Source organism: Mesoplodon bidens, assembly GCF_964165515.1.
Source record: "Mesoplodon bidens genome assembly, chromosome: 13".
Lineage (NCBI taxonomy): Eukaryota > Metazoa > Chordata > Mammalia > Artiodactyla > Ziphiidae > Mesoplodon > Mesoplodon bidens.
In genome coordinates, this window is record NC_138169.1 from 73,370,244 (window position 1) to 73,386,217 (window position 15,974).

Here is a 15,974-nt window from a genome sequence, read left to right on the forward strand (position 1 = left end):
TCATAATGACTCGTGCAATTTTTCATCAGAATGTTATAGGTACAACAGATAGCTGTTGGAAATCGCAGGACAAACCTAATTGTGTGACAAAAAGGCCAAATACAGGAGGAAAGTTTTCAAAGCCTGTTTTTCTGACCTTTTCCCCTGACAAACACTAGAGGGCGCTACACACCACAGAGAAGCTTCCTTTCACTGAACCCGCTGTTGTCATGCGCGGCTCAGTTGCGGATACTTTTGCATTATATGCACAGAGATAAGCAAAGACACGGAAAAGGAGTGGCTCGTTCCGTTCGGATACTTGTCACGAGGGGCCCCGCAGACCGCTCCAGGTGTCTGCTCGGAGCGGGAGGCTGTCGCGGACCCCAGAGGGAGCTTCTCAGTTCCCTGCAGGCTGCTCCCGCAGGTCCTGACGCCCAACGCCTTGCACCGACTGTTCTTTTTTTCGAATTTTTGAATTTTATTTTATTTATTTTTTTATACAGCAGGTTCTTATTAGTTATCCATTTTGTACATATTAGTGTATATATGTCAATCCCAATCTCCCAATTCATCCCACCACCACCCCTCCCTCGCCCATTTCCCCCCTTGGTGCCCATACGTTTGTTCTCTACAACTGTGACTCTATTTCTGCCCTGCAAACCGGTTCATCTGTACCATTTAGCCAACCTCACTTCCTTCCTTGACAGGTGACTAAGCTGGTAAATTAATAGGCACACTAATAGGTTAGTGAACACGCTGACACGTACCAGGTGGATGAGAAGAAAATGATGATGTAGATGGAAAATTGACATCAGGCTCATTTACTTATTTTTATTCACAAATATCTATCTCCTGCTCTGTGCTACAGACTGAATGGTTATATTCCAAGTGTTCTGACTCAGGCACTGATAACTGGAGGAGAGTGTTTAGAGGCAGCCTTCAGGCTGTCTTTTTTTTAATTGTGGCAAAACATATACAACAAAATTTACCGTTTTAACAATTTTTAAGTGTATATAGTTCGGTGCATTAAGTACATTCACATGTTGTGCAACCATCACCATGATCCATCTGCAGAAATCTTTCATCTTCCCAAACTGAAATTCTGTATCCCCGTTCTCCCTTCCCTCCGGACCCTGGTAAACTGTATTCTAATGTTTGTCTCTTTGAATTTGCCTACTCTAGGTACCCCGTATAAGTGGAATCATTTCCACTCTTGTGTCTGACTTATTTCACTTAGCATAATGTCCTCAAGACTTGTCCATGTAGCGTGTGTCAGAATTTCATTCCTTTTTAAGGCTGAGTAATATTCCACTGTACGTATATACAACATTTTGTTTATCCATTCATCCACTGATGGACACTTGGGTTGTTTCCATATAGCTATCGTGAATAATGCTGCTATGAACATGGGTGTACAAATATCTGTTTGAGCGCCTGCTTTAAATTTCTTTGGGGAGTGGTGTTGCTGGATCACCTGGTAATTCCGTGTTTAAATTTTTGAGGAACTGCCATACTGTTTTCTACAGCAGGTGTACCATTTTACATCGCTACCAACAGTGCACAAGGGTTCCATTTTCTCCACATCCTCGCCAATACTTGCTTTCTGTTTTTTGATAATAGCCATCCAATGAGTGTGTGGTTTTGACAGGCTCTGATTTGGACTAGTCTTGTTCACAGTTTTATCAGTGATTGAGATGTGCAAAGAATCAAGCACACCATAAAGAACTGGAGATCCACGGCTTAGTAAAAAAAAAAAAAAAGACGTGGTGATTTTTCTAAATATGACATTGTGATGAATGAAACTGGCAAAAGTTGATTGTAATATTAGACCATGTTATCAGGGACAAGCACCTACCACAGTGTTTCCCAATCTTGGCTGTACACCAGAAACACCTAGAAGCTTTAAAAAAATATTGATGTCCAGTTCTCAAGGAAGCTGATATAAACGATATGGGATGCAGCCTGAGCATCAGGATTTTTAAAAGGTTCCCAAGTGATTCCAACATGCAGCCCAGGTTGAAACCCTGAGACGTTCCTATTCTGTTGGGTTCAGGCCCAATGACACCTACAGTTTCATTCCATGTGCCCAGTTTAAGGGAAGTAAAGACAAGTTGGTTCCTATTCAAAGAGCAGTAGGAATTGTGAAAGAACAAGAATTCATATTTATGAGAGGAACAACTGAGAAAGTACAAACATGAAGACTTTGGAGAAACAGTAGGGAGTCTGTACCTGGCGTTCTGCATGTGAGGGCTGCCTCACAGAAGAGACTTCTATTTATGGCAGGCCCTGAGAAGAGGAACTTGAAACAGGGAATAGTAGTTATTAGCTATCATTATCATCTTTTATAAAATAGGTTTTTTAAAACAGCACTATCCAAAGAACGAAGCAGTGAGTCCTCTTTCAAGGGACATGCTGAGGAGTCCCATCTGCCAGACCACTGGCTGGGATATTACAGAGCAGATCTGGGAGGAAGATGGGTGACAGCAAGAGTCCAAATCACTCATTCCCAGCAGTGAGCATCGACTGTGCTTTCTGGTTCCACGTGTTGGGCTAAGACACTGCGTTCCCTGATTATGCTACACCCCCAGGGAAGAAATATTACTTTTCCAGTTCATATTTGAAGAAGTGGAGGTTCCGAGGCTGGTCCAGCGTCACACACGACCCACAAGCACCCTGATAGATGGTCTTCCAGCCTGAGCTTCTCAACTAGAACATACAGTGTATGAAGTAACTGGAAGTACAAGGCTGAGTTTAGCAATAATGAGGCTGTATTGAAAATAAGCGCTCTGGCGCTGACCCATGTGGATGGGAGGTGGTATTTGAAACTTTGTCCTTAGCATCTCAAATGTCAGAGCTTTAAGGAAGGCGGGCAGTGATCTAATCCACCCCCTCCCTCCTCAATTTACAGATGAGGAAACTGAGGCCCAGGGAGAGATGGGAGTTTGTCCTGGGTTATACATTTGATATTCAGATCCTCTGATTAATATTCAGATCCTCTGACACCGAGAAGAACAGCTTCCTCCCTCCCTCTGCCTTCATCAAACAGGCCTGCTCTTGCTCGAAACTCTGGGAGCTCAGCACCTCTCATGGAATGGCTTTCAGAGCCGATGTAGCAGGCACAGAAGCGAAATCAGTCTCTTCACTTTATTGGTACATTTTGCCTTTGATTCAAAACAGCACGACAGAGCCTCTGCTTGATGCTCCAGACTCGGCTCTGAATGGCTCGTGTCTAATTTGCAATAATTAAATCAGCGCACAAAGAATGCATATTGCCACCATTGAGGGATTTATCAAGAAAGATCTTTTGTTCCCCAATTGCTTTAAAATTTCCAGAAAGGGTTGCCAAAGCTATGCTGAGCAATGTCAGCATCACTGACATAGGGCATACCTGCCTGGGGAAACTCCACGGGAGAGTCCAGAAGTCCCTGGTGGGTGCCTTCTGGTACACTGGCCGCAAATCGGCCACACTAGCTGCGACCCAAGAGAGGAGCTGCCCTCTGGGAAGAGGCTGCCGAGCTGGGGTGACATTTCTCAGCACCCCACCTCCATCCACCCACCCCAGCCTCCACATCCAGATCTTCACCAAAGTGAGAAGAGGGGATGTGTCACTTCTGGGCAAAGGTGGTTAGGAGAAGGGTGTTGCCTCTCTGCTTTGGCTCATTTCCCATCAGGCAGCTGAGTATAAGTGATTCCCACGCCCCAGGAGAGGGTGGAGCCACAAAAGGGAAAGAACCTGGGGCAGAACCAGTTTTACACTTTACCTGAACGAGAAATAAACTTTGATTTGTTAAGCCATTAAAATGTGGAGATTTTTGTTATGGCAGCTAGCAAACCCTTACAGAGCTGCCAAAATCGGATTTCACCAAAGTGTAAATACATAAACACAGAGTTTATCACAGTACCTGGCCCACAAGAGGCCCTCAAGAAATGTGTATTGGGTGAAGGCAGCAATGAATCTAAAGTATAGGATTCACGGTGTACTTTGTCAAAAGGAAGTTAGGGAATGCTCATAAAAAATTCTCAGGATGTGGAAGGTGTTTTAATACGTGTTGAGCCCTGGTTCTCCAGCTGCACATGGGAATAAGTGCGGGAAATGAGCTGTAGTTGGCCCAGAAAAAGGGAGCCTCACTATGGAATGGATTTCTGAGTCAAATGAGGTCATTTTCACGCCTGGAGAGCACCCAAAACAGACAAGGAGACCTTCCTATTAGGTGAATGGAGGGTTCTTGGCTGGCACATGGTGCAATGCAGAGCCTCGTGCAGACACAGTGTCACAGCCTGGAAATTGCTGCTTCCCGGAACCTCAGAGCTGGAGGTGGTGGGGAACCTGGACAGGGCTTCACAGATGAGGAAGACACAGCCTGGGGAAGTGGACGGCTCACCCAGGGACCCTCAGCTTCCAGCAGACCCACAGCTCAAAACAGGAAAGTGTGGATTAAGGGTGGGGATAATAGAACTCAATTACCCGGATCTGAATCCTTGCAAATTACTTAACCTTCTCATGCCTCTGTTTCCTCATCTTTATAATGGGGATAATTAGCATAGTACCTACCTATGGGGTTATTTCGAAGGTGAAATGAGTTAAGATATTTAAGTATTCAGGGAGCTAGTGCATAGAAAGTACTCAGGAAGTGTTAGTGGTTTTTCTATTATTACTATTGAATTCGGATTGCCCTTTCCTGTGTCCGCGTTCTTAAGCCTCCAGAATGACGACATTCAACACCATGGAAAATGGGAAACTGTAATGAAGCAGAGGATGCCAGGAAGTTCTTAGACCAGATTCTCAGAACAACAGCCTGAGAAACCGAAAAGTTGTTGTAGAATCAAGTGTATGAATTGCTACTTGGCACACATGGAGTCATTCAAAAGGAATGGAGAATTCAGGCCTTATTCATGTCTCAGGAATGCCCTAATGAGAATGTAAGTACACTATTGTTCCTTGGTGTATAAAGGAAAAGAAAATATAACGAATGTAAAATTAACCCTAAATGAGAAAGAGAAGCAGCCAGGAAATGAACATGGTCAAATACTGCTTTTCTCTGGTTTGAATGGTAAGATTCAGAAGACATTGACTGTTATGGATTTTATATTGCAAAGGAGTTTATCAGGCTCTGGAAATCATAGTTGCCAGGCTATTATAGCACTGCCTCGAATCGGTTAGTGTTTCATTGAACGAAGCACGTATAGCCTCTCAGCACGTTTTCCTGGCCCAAACTTCATGCCAGGGAGGAATTCCTTAATATATCCACAGCAGATGGTTGTTGACTTCTGCTTGGGCGCTCTGTGACAGGAGTCTTAGGGGGCCACAAGGCCGCCCACCTGCTACCAGATTACTTTGACTGTTATAGAATTCTCCGCTGCACAGAGCCGGCAATCTGCTTACCTGGAACGCTGGCCCGTTGTTCCTACATTTGTCTTCTGGTGTGAAACATACTACACTTCTTTGCTCTCTCCCTCTTGATGGTGATAGAGTGGAGTTACATCTTCCCAGGGAAGAATGCTGGCCTTGACATTAACTTAACTATTGGATCTCAAATCAGTTGCTTAAGCCCTCGTTGCCTTGATTCACTTCTCTTGAAAGAGCAGCCTTGAATTTTCAGAAGGTTCTTGTGAAAGTTAAAGTAAATAAGCATGATGTACATAAAACATGGAGAATAGAGCCTGGAACCAAGTATTTATCCAAGAGATGGCAATTAGAATGATCGTTATTTGGGAATTCCCTAGTAGTCCAGTGGTTGGGACTCTGCGTGTCCACTGCAGGGAGCCCAGATTTGATCCCTGGTCAGGGAACTAAGATCCCGTGGGGTGTGGCCAAAAAAAAAAAAAATTAAAAGAGAATGATCATTATTTGGGTTCAGCTCTTGGGATCCCCAAAGTCTTCTCTAAGTTGAATATCTCCTTCTCCTCCAGCTGTTCCCACCTGGCCTGGTGGTCGACTCCCACCCCATTCTGTTTGCCTCTCTTTTAATGCTTAGCATCAGGAGTCAGATCTCCTTCCTTTTACCCCATCTTCATTGGTCTTCATCCTGGACAGACCCTCAAGGAAGAGGGACTCAAGCAGAAAGAGGTGCAGCCAGCTCCTGGAGCAGGAGTCAAATGGTTATAACTTGGGGGGCTGAGCCATTCTTGGTGGGAGGAGGACTTTGGGGTGCCCCAGGAGGAAGTCAGGGTCAAGACCTGGAGCCCAGGGGTGGCTGCTCCAGGGTTGTGTTAATGTGGAGGGAGAGAGAGCTAAAGGGGGAGATTCAAGCTTTTCTCCCAGAAATTTCAAGCCTTCTCCAAGGAGGAAGAAGCCAGCCGGGATCCAATGGAGATATTTTGATTACTCAGCCATAAAAGAGAATGAAATAATGCCATTGGCAGCAGCATGGATGGATCTAGAGATTATCATACTAAGTGAAGTAAGTTAGACAGAGAAAGACAAATGAATGATATCACTTACATGTGTAATCTGAAAAAATGATACAAACGAACTTCTGTACAAAACAGAAACAGACCCACAGACATAGAAAACAAACTTATGGTTAACAAAAGGGAAAGGGTGGGGGGATAAATTAGGAGTATGGGATTAACAGATACAAACTACTATATATAACATAGACAAGCAACAAGGATTTACTATATAGCACAGGGAACTATATTCAATATCTTATAATAACCTAAAATGGAAAATAATAGGAAAAATATATGTATAACTGAATCACTTTGCTGTACACCTGAAACTAACACAATATTGTAAACAAACATATTTTTTAAAAAAGGCAAAAGGTGGGGTGCAAGGAGCCCCTTGCTAAATTCGGTCCACTTACTACCCTTGATCTGGTCACCACAGTGTCATGAAAACAGCTTTCATTTGTGCCCCCCTTTTGCAGCCACACATGCTGAGGGTGTTACTCACTAACTGGGCTTGTGGTCAGTTGACACCTTTAGATTTTTTCAAGAGAATCACTTTTATTGTTTTATCTATCTATCTATCTATCTATCTTTTGGCTGCACCAAGTGGCATGTGGGATCTTAGTTCCCCCTACAGTGGAGGCACTGGAAGTGCAGTGTTGTAACCACTAGACCAGCAGGGAAGTCCCTCTAAGGGAGAGGTATTTTATTTTTATTTTTTATTCCTCAAGAGAACCACTTTTTTTTTTTTTTATTTTATTTTTTTTTTTTGCGGCATGCGGGCCTCTCACTGTTGTGGCCTCTCCCGTTGCGGAGCACAGGCTCCGGATGCGCAGGCTCAACAGCCATGGCTCACGGGCCCAGCTGCTCCGCAGCATGTGGGATCCTCCCAGACCGGGGCACGAACCCGTGTCCCCTGCATTGGCAGGCGGACTCTCAACCACTGCGCCACCAGGGAAGCCCAAGAGAACCACTTTTAAACAAGTTTTCCTTGTCCTGAACATGTATTGCTGATTTTGAAAATCAAATGGGGAAATTTATAAGAAACTAGCACAGGGCCTAGCCAGTTGTAGGCACTAAATAAATGACAGTATTTTATTAGTAATATGTAAAATAATATTACTAATGTAATATTACTATTATAATATACTAGTACAAATAAGTATTACTAATAATATTTACTAATAATTACTAATAATTACCCATTATTAATTGGGTACCCATTAATAATTACCCAATCAAGATGACACCTTGATTTTGGACTTCTAGCCTCCAGAACTGTGAGAGAATACACTTTTTTTGTTTGTTTGTTTCTAGTCACCAAGCTTGTGATCATTGTTACAGCAGCTACAGGTAACTAATACAGAGAGTATTTTCCTTCCCCGGGGGTTCCCTCAGAGTCTGAAGGACGCCCCCTGGAGAAGGAGTGAGCCGCCTCTAAGCTCTCTGACCAATTCATAACCATGAGGAAATAGGATGTGAGGTTTAGTATGAAGTGGAAAAACTCAAACAGGTGATTAATGAACTCATCTGTCAAAAGTCAGATGGTAACATCTCAGTGAGCATGAGGCATCTCAAGTTCATAACCATTAGGGAGGCCTGAGAGGCTCTATGGAGTCACTGAGAGGTGTAGCCAGAGGGGAGGAGAGGCTGCCTGGGTGACTGGCAGGGCCATCTGGGGTCCCGGTGAGGCAGGAAGGAGGCCAGGCTGCTGGCATGTGCACGTGACTGGGAGTCATCCTGGGGCTGGGACTTCCCTGTCTGCCAGAGAGAGACATTCATCTTTTCTGGTCCTCAGCTGCCTAAAATGGATAAAAAAATAATGTTCCAGCTCTAAGAATACTGCTGTGGGCTAATTTATTCATGCTTGTGACACATGTAACTTAAAAAAAAAATAAAGTCCCCCATGTGGTTTTTAATAGGGCCATAAATATGCATAGACAGCTCAAAGAAGCTGTCATTTTGAGTCTCTAGGTGATTGTTCCTTTGTATTAGTCAGAATAGTCTGGGTTATGCTGTGGTGACTGACAACGCCCAAATCTCAGTAGCTTAAAACAATAAAGCTTGCTATGGGTTGGATTTTGTCCCCTCCCCCGCTGCCCAAATTTATATATTGAAGTCCTAGGTCCCAGTCTCTCAGAATGCAACCATGTTTGGAGAGAAGGTCTTTAAGGGGTAACTAAGCTAAAATGAGATCATTAGGATGGGTTCTAATCCAGTATGACTGGTGTTCTCATAAGAAAATTTGGACACAGAAACACACAGATGGAAGATGATATGAAGATAAAAAGAGAAGATGATTATCTCCAAGCCAAGGAGAGACGATTGGAACAGATTCCTCCTTCACAGCCTCAGAAGGAACCAATGCTGCTGATACTTTGTGCTCAGATTTCGAACCGGTGGAACCATGAGAAAATCAATATCTGTGGTTGAACCATCCAAACTGTGGTATTTTTTTATGACAGCCCTAGCAAACTCACACAGAGGTTCATAGCTTGCTCACGCTAAGCACCCATGGGTAAGAAGGCCTTGCTAATGATGGTCACTTAGGAACTCTGGCTCATGGGGCAGCCACCATCTTGAATGTCACCAATTGCTGTGTTGGAAAGAAAGAATTCAGGAGGGTCTTGTACTGATCATTAAATGCTCCAGCTCAAAAAGGCACACATCACTTCTGCTCAGGACTCATTGACCAGAAGAATCACATGGCCCCATCCAACCAACAAGGGAGGTAGGGAGTACAGTCCTACATATGTTGAGGAGATGGCATTACAGGTCCTGGTCCCAATGTAGGAACGTGCCTGCCATGTGTGAAGAGCTACTCAGGACCCTCAGAGCGGGTAGTGCATTCAGTTTACAAATTCCTCCAAAAAAAAAAAGGAATGCTTTACTTTGCTCTGCCTTTCAAAGTCACTAAAATACCCAAAGCCTGCATTTCCCATAGCTAACTTCTAACATGTTTCTTTAACTGACATCCAAGTCCCCTGAGTTCTCTATGGGAAATTATGTGTTCTCATTTTGATGAGAGTCTATAAACAATCATAGGAACACAATTAATTTCATCTAGATAAAGAGTCATCAAACTTTTTGTGTAAAGGGCCAGGTAGGAAATATTTGAGGCTTTGGGGCCATGTGGTTTCTATGGCAACTACATAACTCAGCCCTGGAGTGCAAACACAGACATAGACAATACATAAATGACACAAATGAATGAGTGTGGCTGTGCTCATAATCAAACTTTAGTTACAAAATCAGGCAGCGGGCGAGATTTGACCCACAGGTCATGGTTTGTTGATCCCTGATCTAGGTAATTTTAGTGTCAGAATGTGCAATTGCATTTTTCATCTATTCTAGCCCAATGGAGGCCAAATGATGTAAAGGTTTGATGGATAAATGAATGTTTCTCAGTAGTTCCAGGGGAGAAGATTGGTGGGGGAATGGAGTCGTAACAGGGCACCCAGGATCATCCTCCTGCCAGATTATGAAGAACCTACATTGTGATAGTTGCTACCACATTCGGCCGCAGTATCCTGAAGGGATTTGGATGGTAGGCTCTAGAGCCACACGTGCCTGGGTTCAAATCCCAGCTCTGTCACTTACTCTGTGGCTGACCTTGGGCAAGTTACCCTACCTTTCTATGTCTCAGTGTCCCCTCATCTGTACATAGAGACAGACAGAAGTACCTGGTTTTGTTTGTTTGTTTGTTTTTTTGCAGTACGCAGGCCTCCCACCACCTCGGCCTCTCCCGCCGCGGAGCACAGGCTCCGGAGGCACAGGCTCAGCGGCCATGGCTCACAGGCCCAGCTGCTCCGCGGCATGTGGGATCCTCCCGGACTGGGGCATGAACCCGTGTCCCACGCACCGGCAGGCGGACTCCCAACCATCACGCCACAAGGGAAGCCCGAGGTACCTGTTTTGAAGGGCTGTTGGAGGCTTGGCTGAAGAGCTCCTGGTACTTATTAAATACTAACAACTCTCTTAATCACAGGTGAAGATGCTTACACTTCTTTGCACAGACCAATTGCCAAAACAGTTCATTAGGAATAACTATGGTAATAACCAGGCAAAGGGAAAATTTTTCTGCTCTTACTACCAGGAATATATGGAGTAGCTACCCATTCAATGCTGAGTTTCATAATTCAAGCTGGCTAGTCTTACCTTCAGATGAATGAGATAGTTTTACAGAGTAATCAGGTGACCCATAACTAAAACCTGCATTTGAATTCTGCTTGCAAAAAAGACTTGAGGTCTTAGATTCTAAACTAGCAGAATCTTGAATATATTTATGCAATTCTTTATAATACACGCAATCATTAGCCTTATTGAGACCAAAACACAGAAAAAGATCAAGTATACAACCAGAATCCAAGGTATATCTTTCTACAATTAAACCCAATCGAAACAATTTAATTTTAGCACAATAATATCATTTGCCATATGAAATTATGCTGTTAATTTTAATGTGATCAATTTTATAGGTTTTCAAAAATTTGTAAATGCATTTTGGTTTAATAGTTTGCATACAGCTAATATTAAGAATGAAAAGCCAAAGGATATTACACATAGATATATGTATGTATTCAGGTTTATTTATCCCCTGCTAGAATAGGGGATAGAGATTTCTGTCTCTTTTGGCCATTGCCTTCTTTCAGGTTCCTAGAACAGGATTATGTTCCAGATGCTTCGCTTGAGAAATATTTGCTAAATTATGTTGAATTAGAATTATAATAAAAATAATTAAGGTCAACATTGGATATCTGTAAGATATTAGTTTGTTCAAAATAATATCTTCAAATAATTTCTCTGAAGTAATAATTACTGAAGTGGGAGTGACTTGGCTGAATTGTGTCACTGAATTGTGTCACTGAGTCTTTGGTGTCGTTGCCTGGGGCTGTGTGTGTCCTGGCCTGCCTCTTGCCCTCTAGCCAATAATCTATTCTCATTTGGACTCTTTGGGATACTGAGTAACAAAAACACAACTGAGGGACTTTCCTGTGGCGCAGTGTTTAAGAATCCGGCTGCCAATGACGGAGACACGGGTTCGAGCCCTGGTCTGTGAAGATCCCACATGCTGCAGAGCAACTAAGCCCGTGCGCTACAACTACCAAGCCTGCACTCTAGAACCTGTGAGCCACAACTACTGAGCCTGCGTGCCACAACTACTGAAGCCCGTGCGCCTAGAGCCCGTGCTCTGCAACAAAAAGCCACCGCAATGAGAAGCCTGCACACAGCAATGAAGAGTAGCCCTTGCTCACAGCAACTAGAGAAAGCCTGTGTGCAGCAGTGAAGACCCAACACAGCCAAAAAAAACAAAAACAAAAATACACGACTGAATCCAGTTTAGAGAAAGGAAGAATTTTTTTTTAAGAAATTAAACAACGAAGTCATGGTAAAGGTAGGGGGTGCTTCTGAGCCTCAGAAAGACCTAGAATAATGCCAGGAATAATGGCTCAATCATTCTTTATCATCTTGCTCTCCCTGTTTCTCTCTCCTTCTCTCTTCCTCTCTCTCTGTCTCACACCTGTGCTGCTTTTTCTTCACAACCCCTCCTTCCTCTCCTCCTTTCTGCTATTGTAGACTGGTTTCGTCCACAGGACCTCCCTTCCTGGGACCAGACTGTTGGCCCCTTTCCTTAGCTCCAATTTGGAAACCCTGCAGAAGCATTCTGATTGGTCCACCATGGGATGGGTGCTCCCTCTGGCCCAGTCCACCGTGGCTGGAAGACCCAACCCTCTAGCCCAGCTTAGTCAGGTGTTTGCCTCCTTCATCTGTGGTTCTATCAGCTGTGGACTGTGTTGTACAGCCCAGGCACAGCCATTGGCTGCCGTCTTTCCGGCATTCATTGAAAGAGAAACTAGGAACCCACCACAGTTTATGTTCGCACACAGACCCTTCCTTTACTCAGCGTCCTGTTCCTGCTTCACGGCCGATTCCTTGATCACCCATCACAGCCTGTTCTCAGTGATTAACCTCGCAGTGTCTTCCGCTGATCCCAGTCAACTAATCTCCTAAACTCCTAGAAGTACCCGAGCCTAATACAAAGCCTGTGCCCACCGCAGGCTAGACGGTGGCTAGGACTGGCGAGGCCCAGGGCTGGGAGCAGAGACACATCACATGCTGATGCTCAGTAGGCCTTGTACGTCGTGTTTCATGAAAGGATCAGAGAAGGAGCTGTGGGGTATTCCCCTGGGGAAGAATGGCCACAGGGCTCCCACCGCCTCACTGGACCTGAGGTCTGAGTGAAGTCAGCGCCTTTATGTTCCCGGTGAATTTCCTCGTCATACCCAGCTCTTTGCCTTTGGTGCACTTATCACGGTTGGGCTCTATTGAGGGCAGTGTTGTGGGTCTGACGCCCACCACCCCTCCTCACTCGGTGCCCATGCTCCATGGGGGCCGCGTTCTTGTCACAGTACATGCCCAGCGTCTAGCACGTCGCGTGGGATGCATTAGGTACTCAAATAAATGGATAAATAGTAACGTAGCAGGGGAATCTACTCTAGACTCAGGGGCACGAAAGACATCCCTGAAGGATGGCGTGAAGGCTGGGCTCTGACACTCAGGGGAGAAGACTCGGGCAGAAGGCGAAGCACAAAGCCCCAGGCAGAGAACTGCTGGGCTAAGTCCTGCGGGCAGAGAAGTCACGTAGTAAATTAGTACCACAGCCAGACCTAGATTTCAACTGTGCACCCTCTGGAATAGTCAGGAGAGCCCCTGGTTTGGTTCTGCTCTGGAAGGATTATAGTAGGTAGGGACTTCCCTGGTGGCCCAGTGGTTAGGACTCTGTGCTTCCACTGCAGGGTGCGTGGCTTCCATCCCTGGTTGGGGACCTAGGAACCTGCCCAGCGTGGGGGCGTGGCCAAAAAAAATCATTACCCAAACACTCACACCTAATTAGTGGACACTTAATATTCCATTGACTCTCAAGAGGAAACTGTAATTGCTTACTAGTCACATTGCAGCTGGCACCAAGTTATGAGGAACAGCACACTGTGTGTGTCTGTGTGTGCACGCATGTGTGTGTGTGTGTGTGTGTGTGTGTGTGTGAAGGAGTGGATAATAAAAAAAATGCAAAATGGCTTAGAAGCATTGAGAAGATAAATCAAAAATTACTAAAGGAGTAAAACGTTGAGTCATTTATTTGAATTGATTGACTCAGGATGGCCTAAACACTACAAATGGATAGAGACGATGCTTTTAAAACCCCAAAGAAAACCCTTTATCCACCATCTGTGTTGGTTCAAAAGAGTTCAGTGCTAATCCAAACACAATGTGAAATTGCCTGAATTAGAATCCCAGGGTTCTTAGTGCAGCAAATGTCAGGATAGAATAAAAAGGATCCACCATCTACCCAGAGTAAAGTATTTTGCATGGCTGAAGCCCTTCTTTTCAGAGTGGAAACACCAAGACAACAACAAATGTTTAATGGGGGCTTACCACATGCAGGGTCTTCACAGAGAAGTTTCCAAAAATAGTAACCTGTGTGTGTGGCTGTCTTGAAAGACATAGAATAATTGCCCCTCGAGTCCATTTGCCCACTGGAAATACCACAGAGATGGAGGGTCTCCATCAAGATTTTGCATCCCGTCTCTCTCATTATTTGGATTTCTTCTGCAACTGCATCCAAAACAGAGCATGAACTCCTGTTCTCTTCTGCTTCTCCTCGTCCTCTTCTCTCTTTTCTCACCACCATTCAGGGGGCACATTTAGGAGATATGGCTACGGATTTGTCCAGCTCAACGGGGCCCCTCAAAGAGTCATTCTGTGGCCTAGAAAATTGTTCTTCCTCGACACAGAAACCCCCTGAGGATACCTAGGCTTCCAGGAATCCCTGGCCATTATAACATGACATCCCTGGCACAGAACAGTATTTGATGAATGAGTCTCCCTTTCTCCCTTGTGAACCCACACCATTCCCTTCCGGACTAGGCTCTGGAACCCACTGGCCTATTTCCATCCCTACATCCCCCTATAACAAGGATCTTTAATATCTTCCTCCAGATTTCTATATATCTCAGGCAGACACCTGGAGTTTGAGGGGCCGTCAAGTTGAGGGTTGTTGGTAGTTGGAGGTAACCCTGTGGCCATTTAGGAACCCTGTGACCGGCACCCACACAGCAGATAAGTTTTAGTAACTGATGGACTGCTTGTTACAACCAGGCTACCATCACTCTACCAGGTTTCATAGACCAAATAATGGCTCCCAAAGAGAGCAGGTCCTAACCCCTGAAACCTGTCAATGTTATATTATTTGGAAAAAGGGTCTTTGCAAGTGTCATTGTGCTAAGGATATTGAGATGGAGCTATTATCCTGCATTATTTGTGCCCTAAAGGCAATCACATTTATCCTTATAGAGGGAGGCATAGAGAGACTCGACACGCACACACCAAGGAGAAGGCAACATGAAGATGGGGACAGAGATTGGAATGGTGCATATGTCAATGAGGTAGATGAAGGGGCGTGTTTTTGTGTTTTTTCCAATGAACTCATGTATTTGGGGATGAATGAGACAGGTTTGGCAGCAATTGTTTTCTCATTCTTTGTTTTATAGATTCAAGTGCTGGCAAACATTGCCTTACATTAAAAGTAGGTAGAAACAGGAAGGAATTCTCTTATAGCAGTAGCACTCAATCCTTTGAGCTCCTTCTAAGGCGTACGCCAAAAGTCGTACTCTTCACCCATCAGATGACAATTTAGTTAAGAACTCCTTCAGTTTTGCTCAAGGCAGAGAATTGGAAACCATTTGACTTGCAGTGGGATTTGTTATCCAATCATTAGAGTCGCTCATTTTTCTCACTCTCTAGGAAGTACCCCAAAAAGCTTTACCAAGATTTACCCAGTGACTCTTAATTATACCACTCTTACTTTGTTTTGTTTGTTTGTGTTTTTTTTGTTTGAGATACAATTGACATACAGCACTGCATGAGTGTAAGGTGTACAGCATAATGAGTTGACTTACATACATCATGAAATGATTATCACAAGTTTAGTGATCATCCATCATCTCATAGAGATTCAAAATTAAATAGTAAAAAATTTTTTCTTTGTGATGAAAACTCCTAGAATTTACTCCTACAATTTTCATATATAACATACAGCAGTGTTGATTATGTTTATCATGTTATACACTACGTTCCTAGTACTTATTTATCTTATAACTGGAACTTTGTATCTTTTGACTGCCTTCATCCAAGTCACCCTCCCCCATCCCCTACCTCTGGTAACTACAAATCCCATCTCTTTTTCTATGAGTTTTTTGTTTGTTTGCTTATTTGTTTGTTTTTGAAGTATAATTGACCTACAATACTATGGTAGTCCCTGTTATACAACATCCGGATTCAATATTTCAAGACATTTCAAAATGATCACCATACAAAGATATTACACAATTATTGACTATATTCCCCATGCTGTACATTTCATACCTGTAACTCATTTATTTTGCAACTGGAAGTTCGTATCTCTTAATCTCCCTCACTTATTTCTCTCCTTCCCCCACCCCTCTCCCCTCTGGCAACCACATGTTTGTTCTCTGTATCTATGACTCTGTTTTTTAGATTCCACATATAAGTGAGACCATACAGTATTTGTCTTTCTCTCTCTG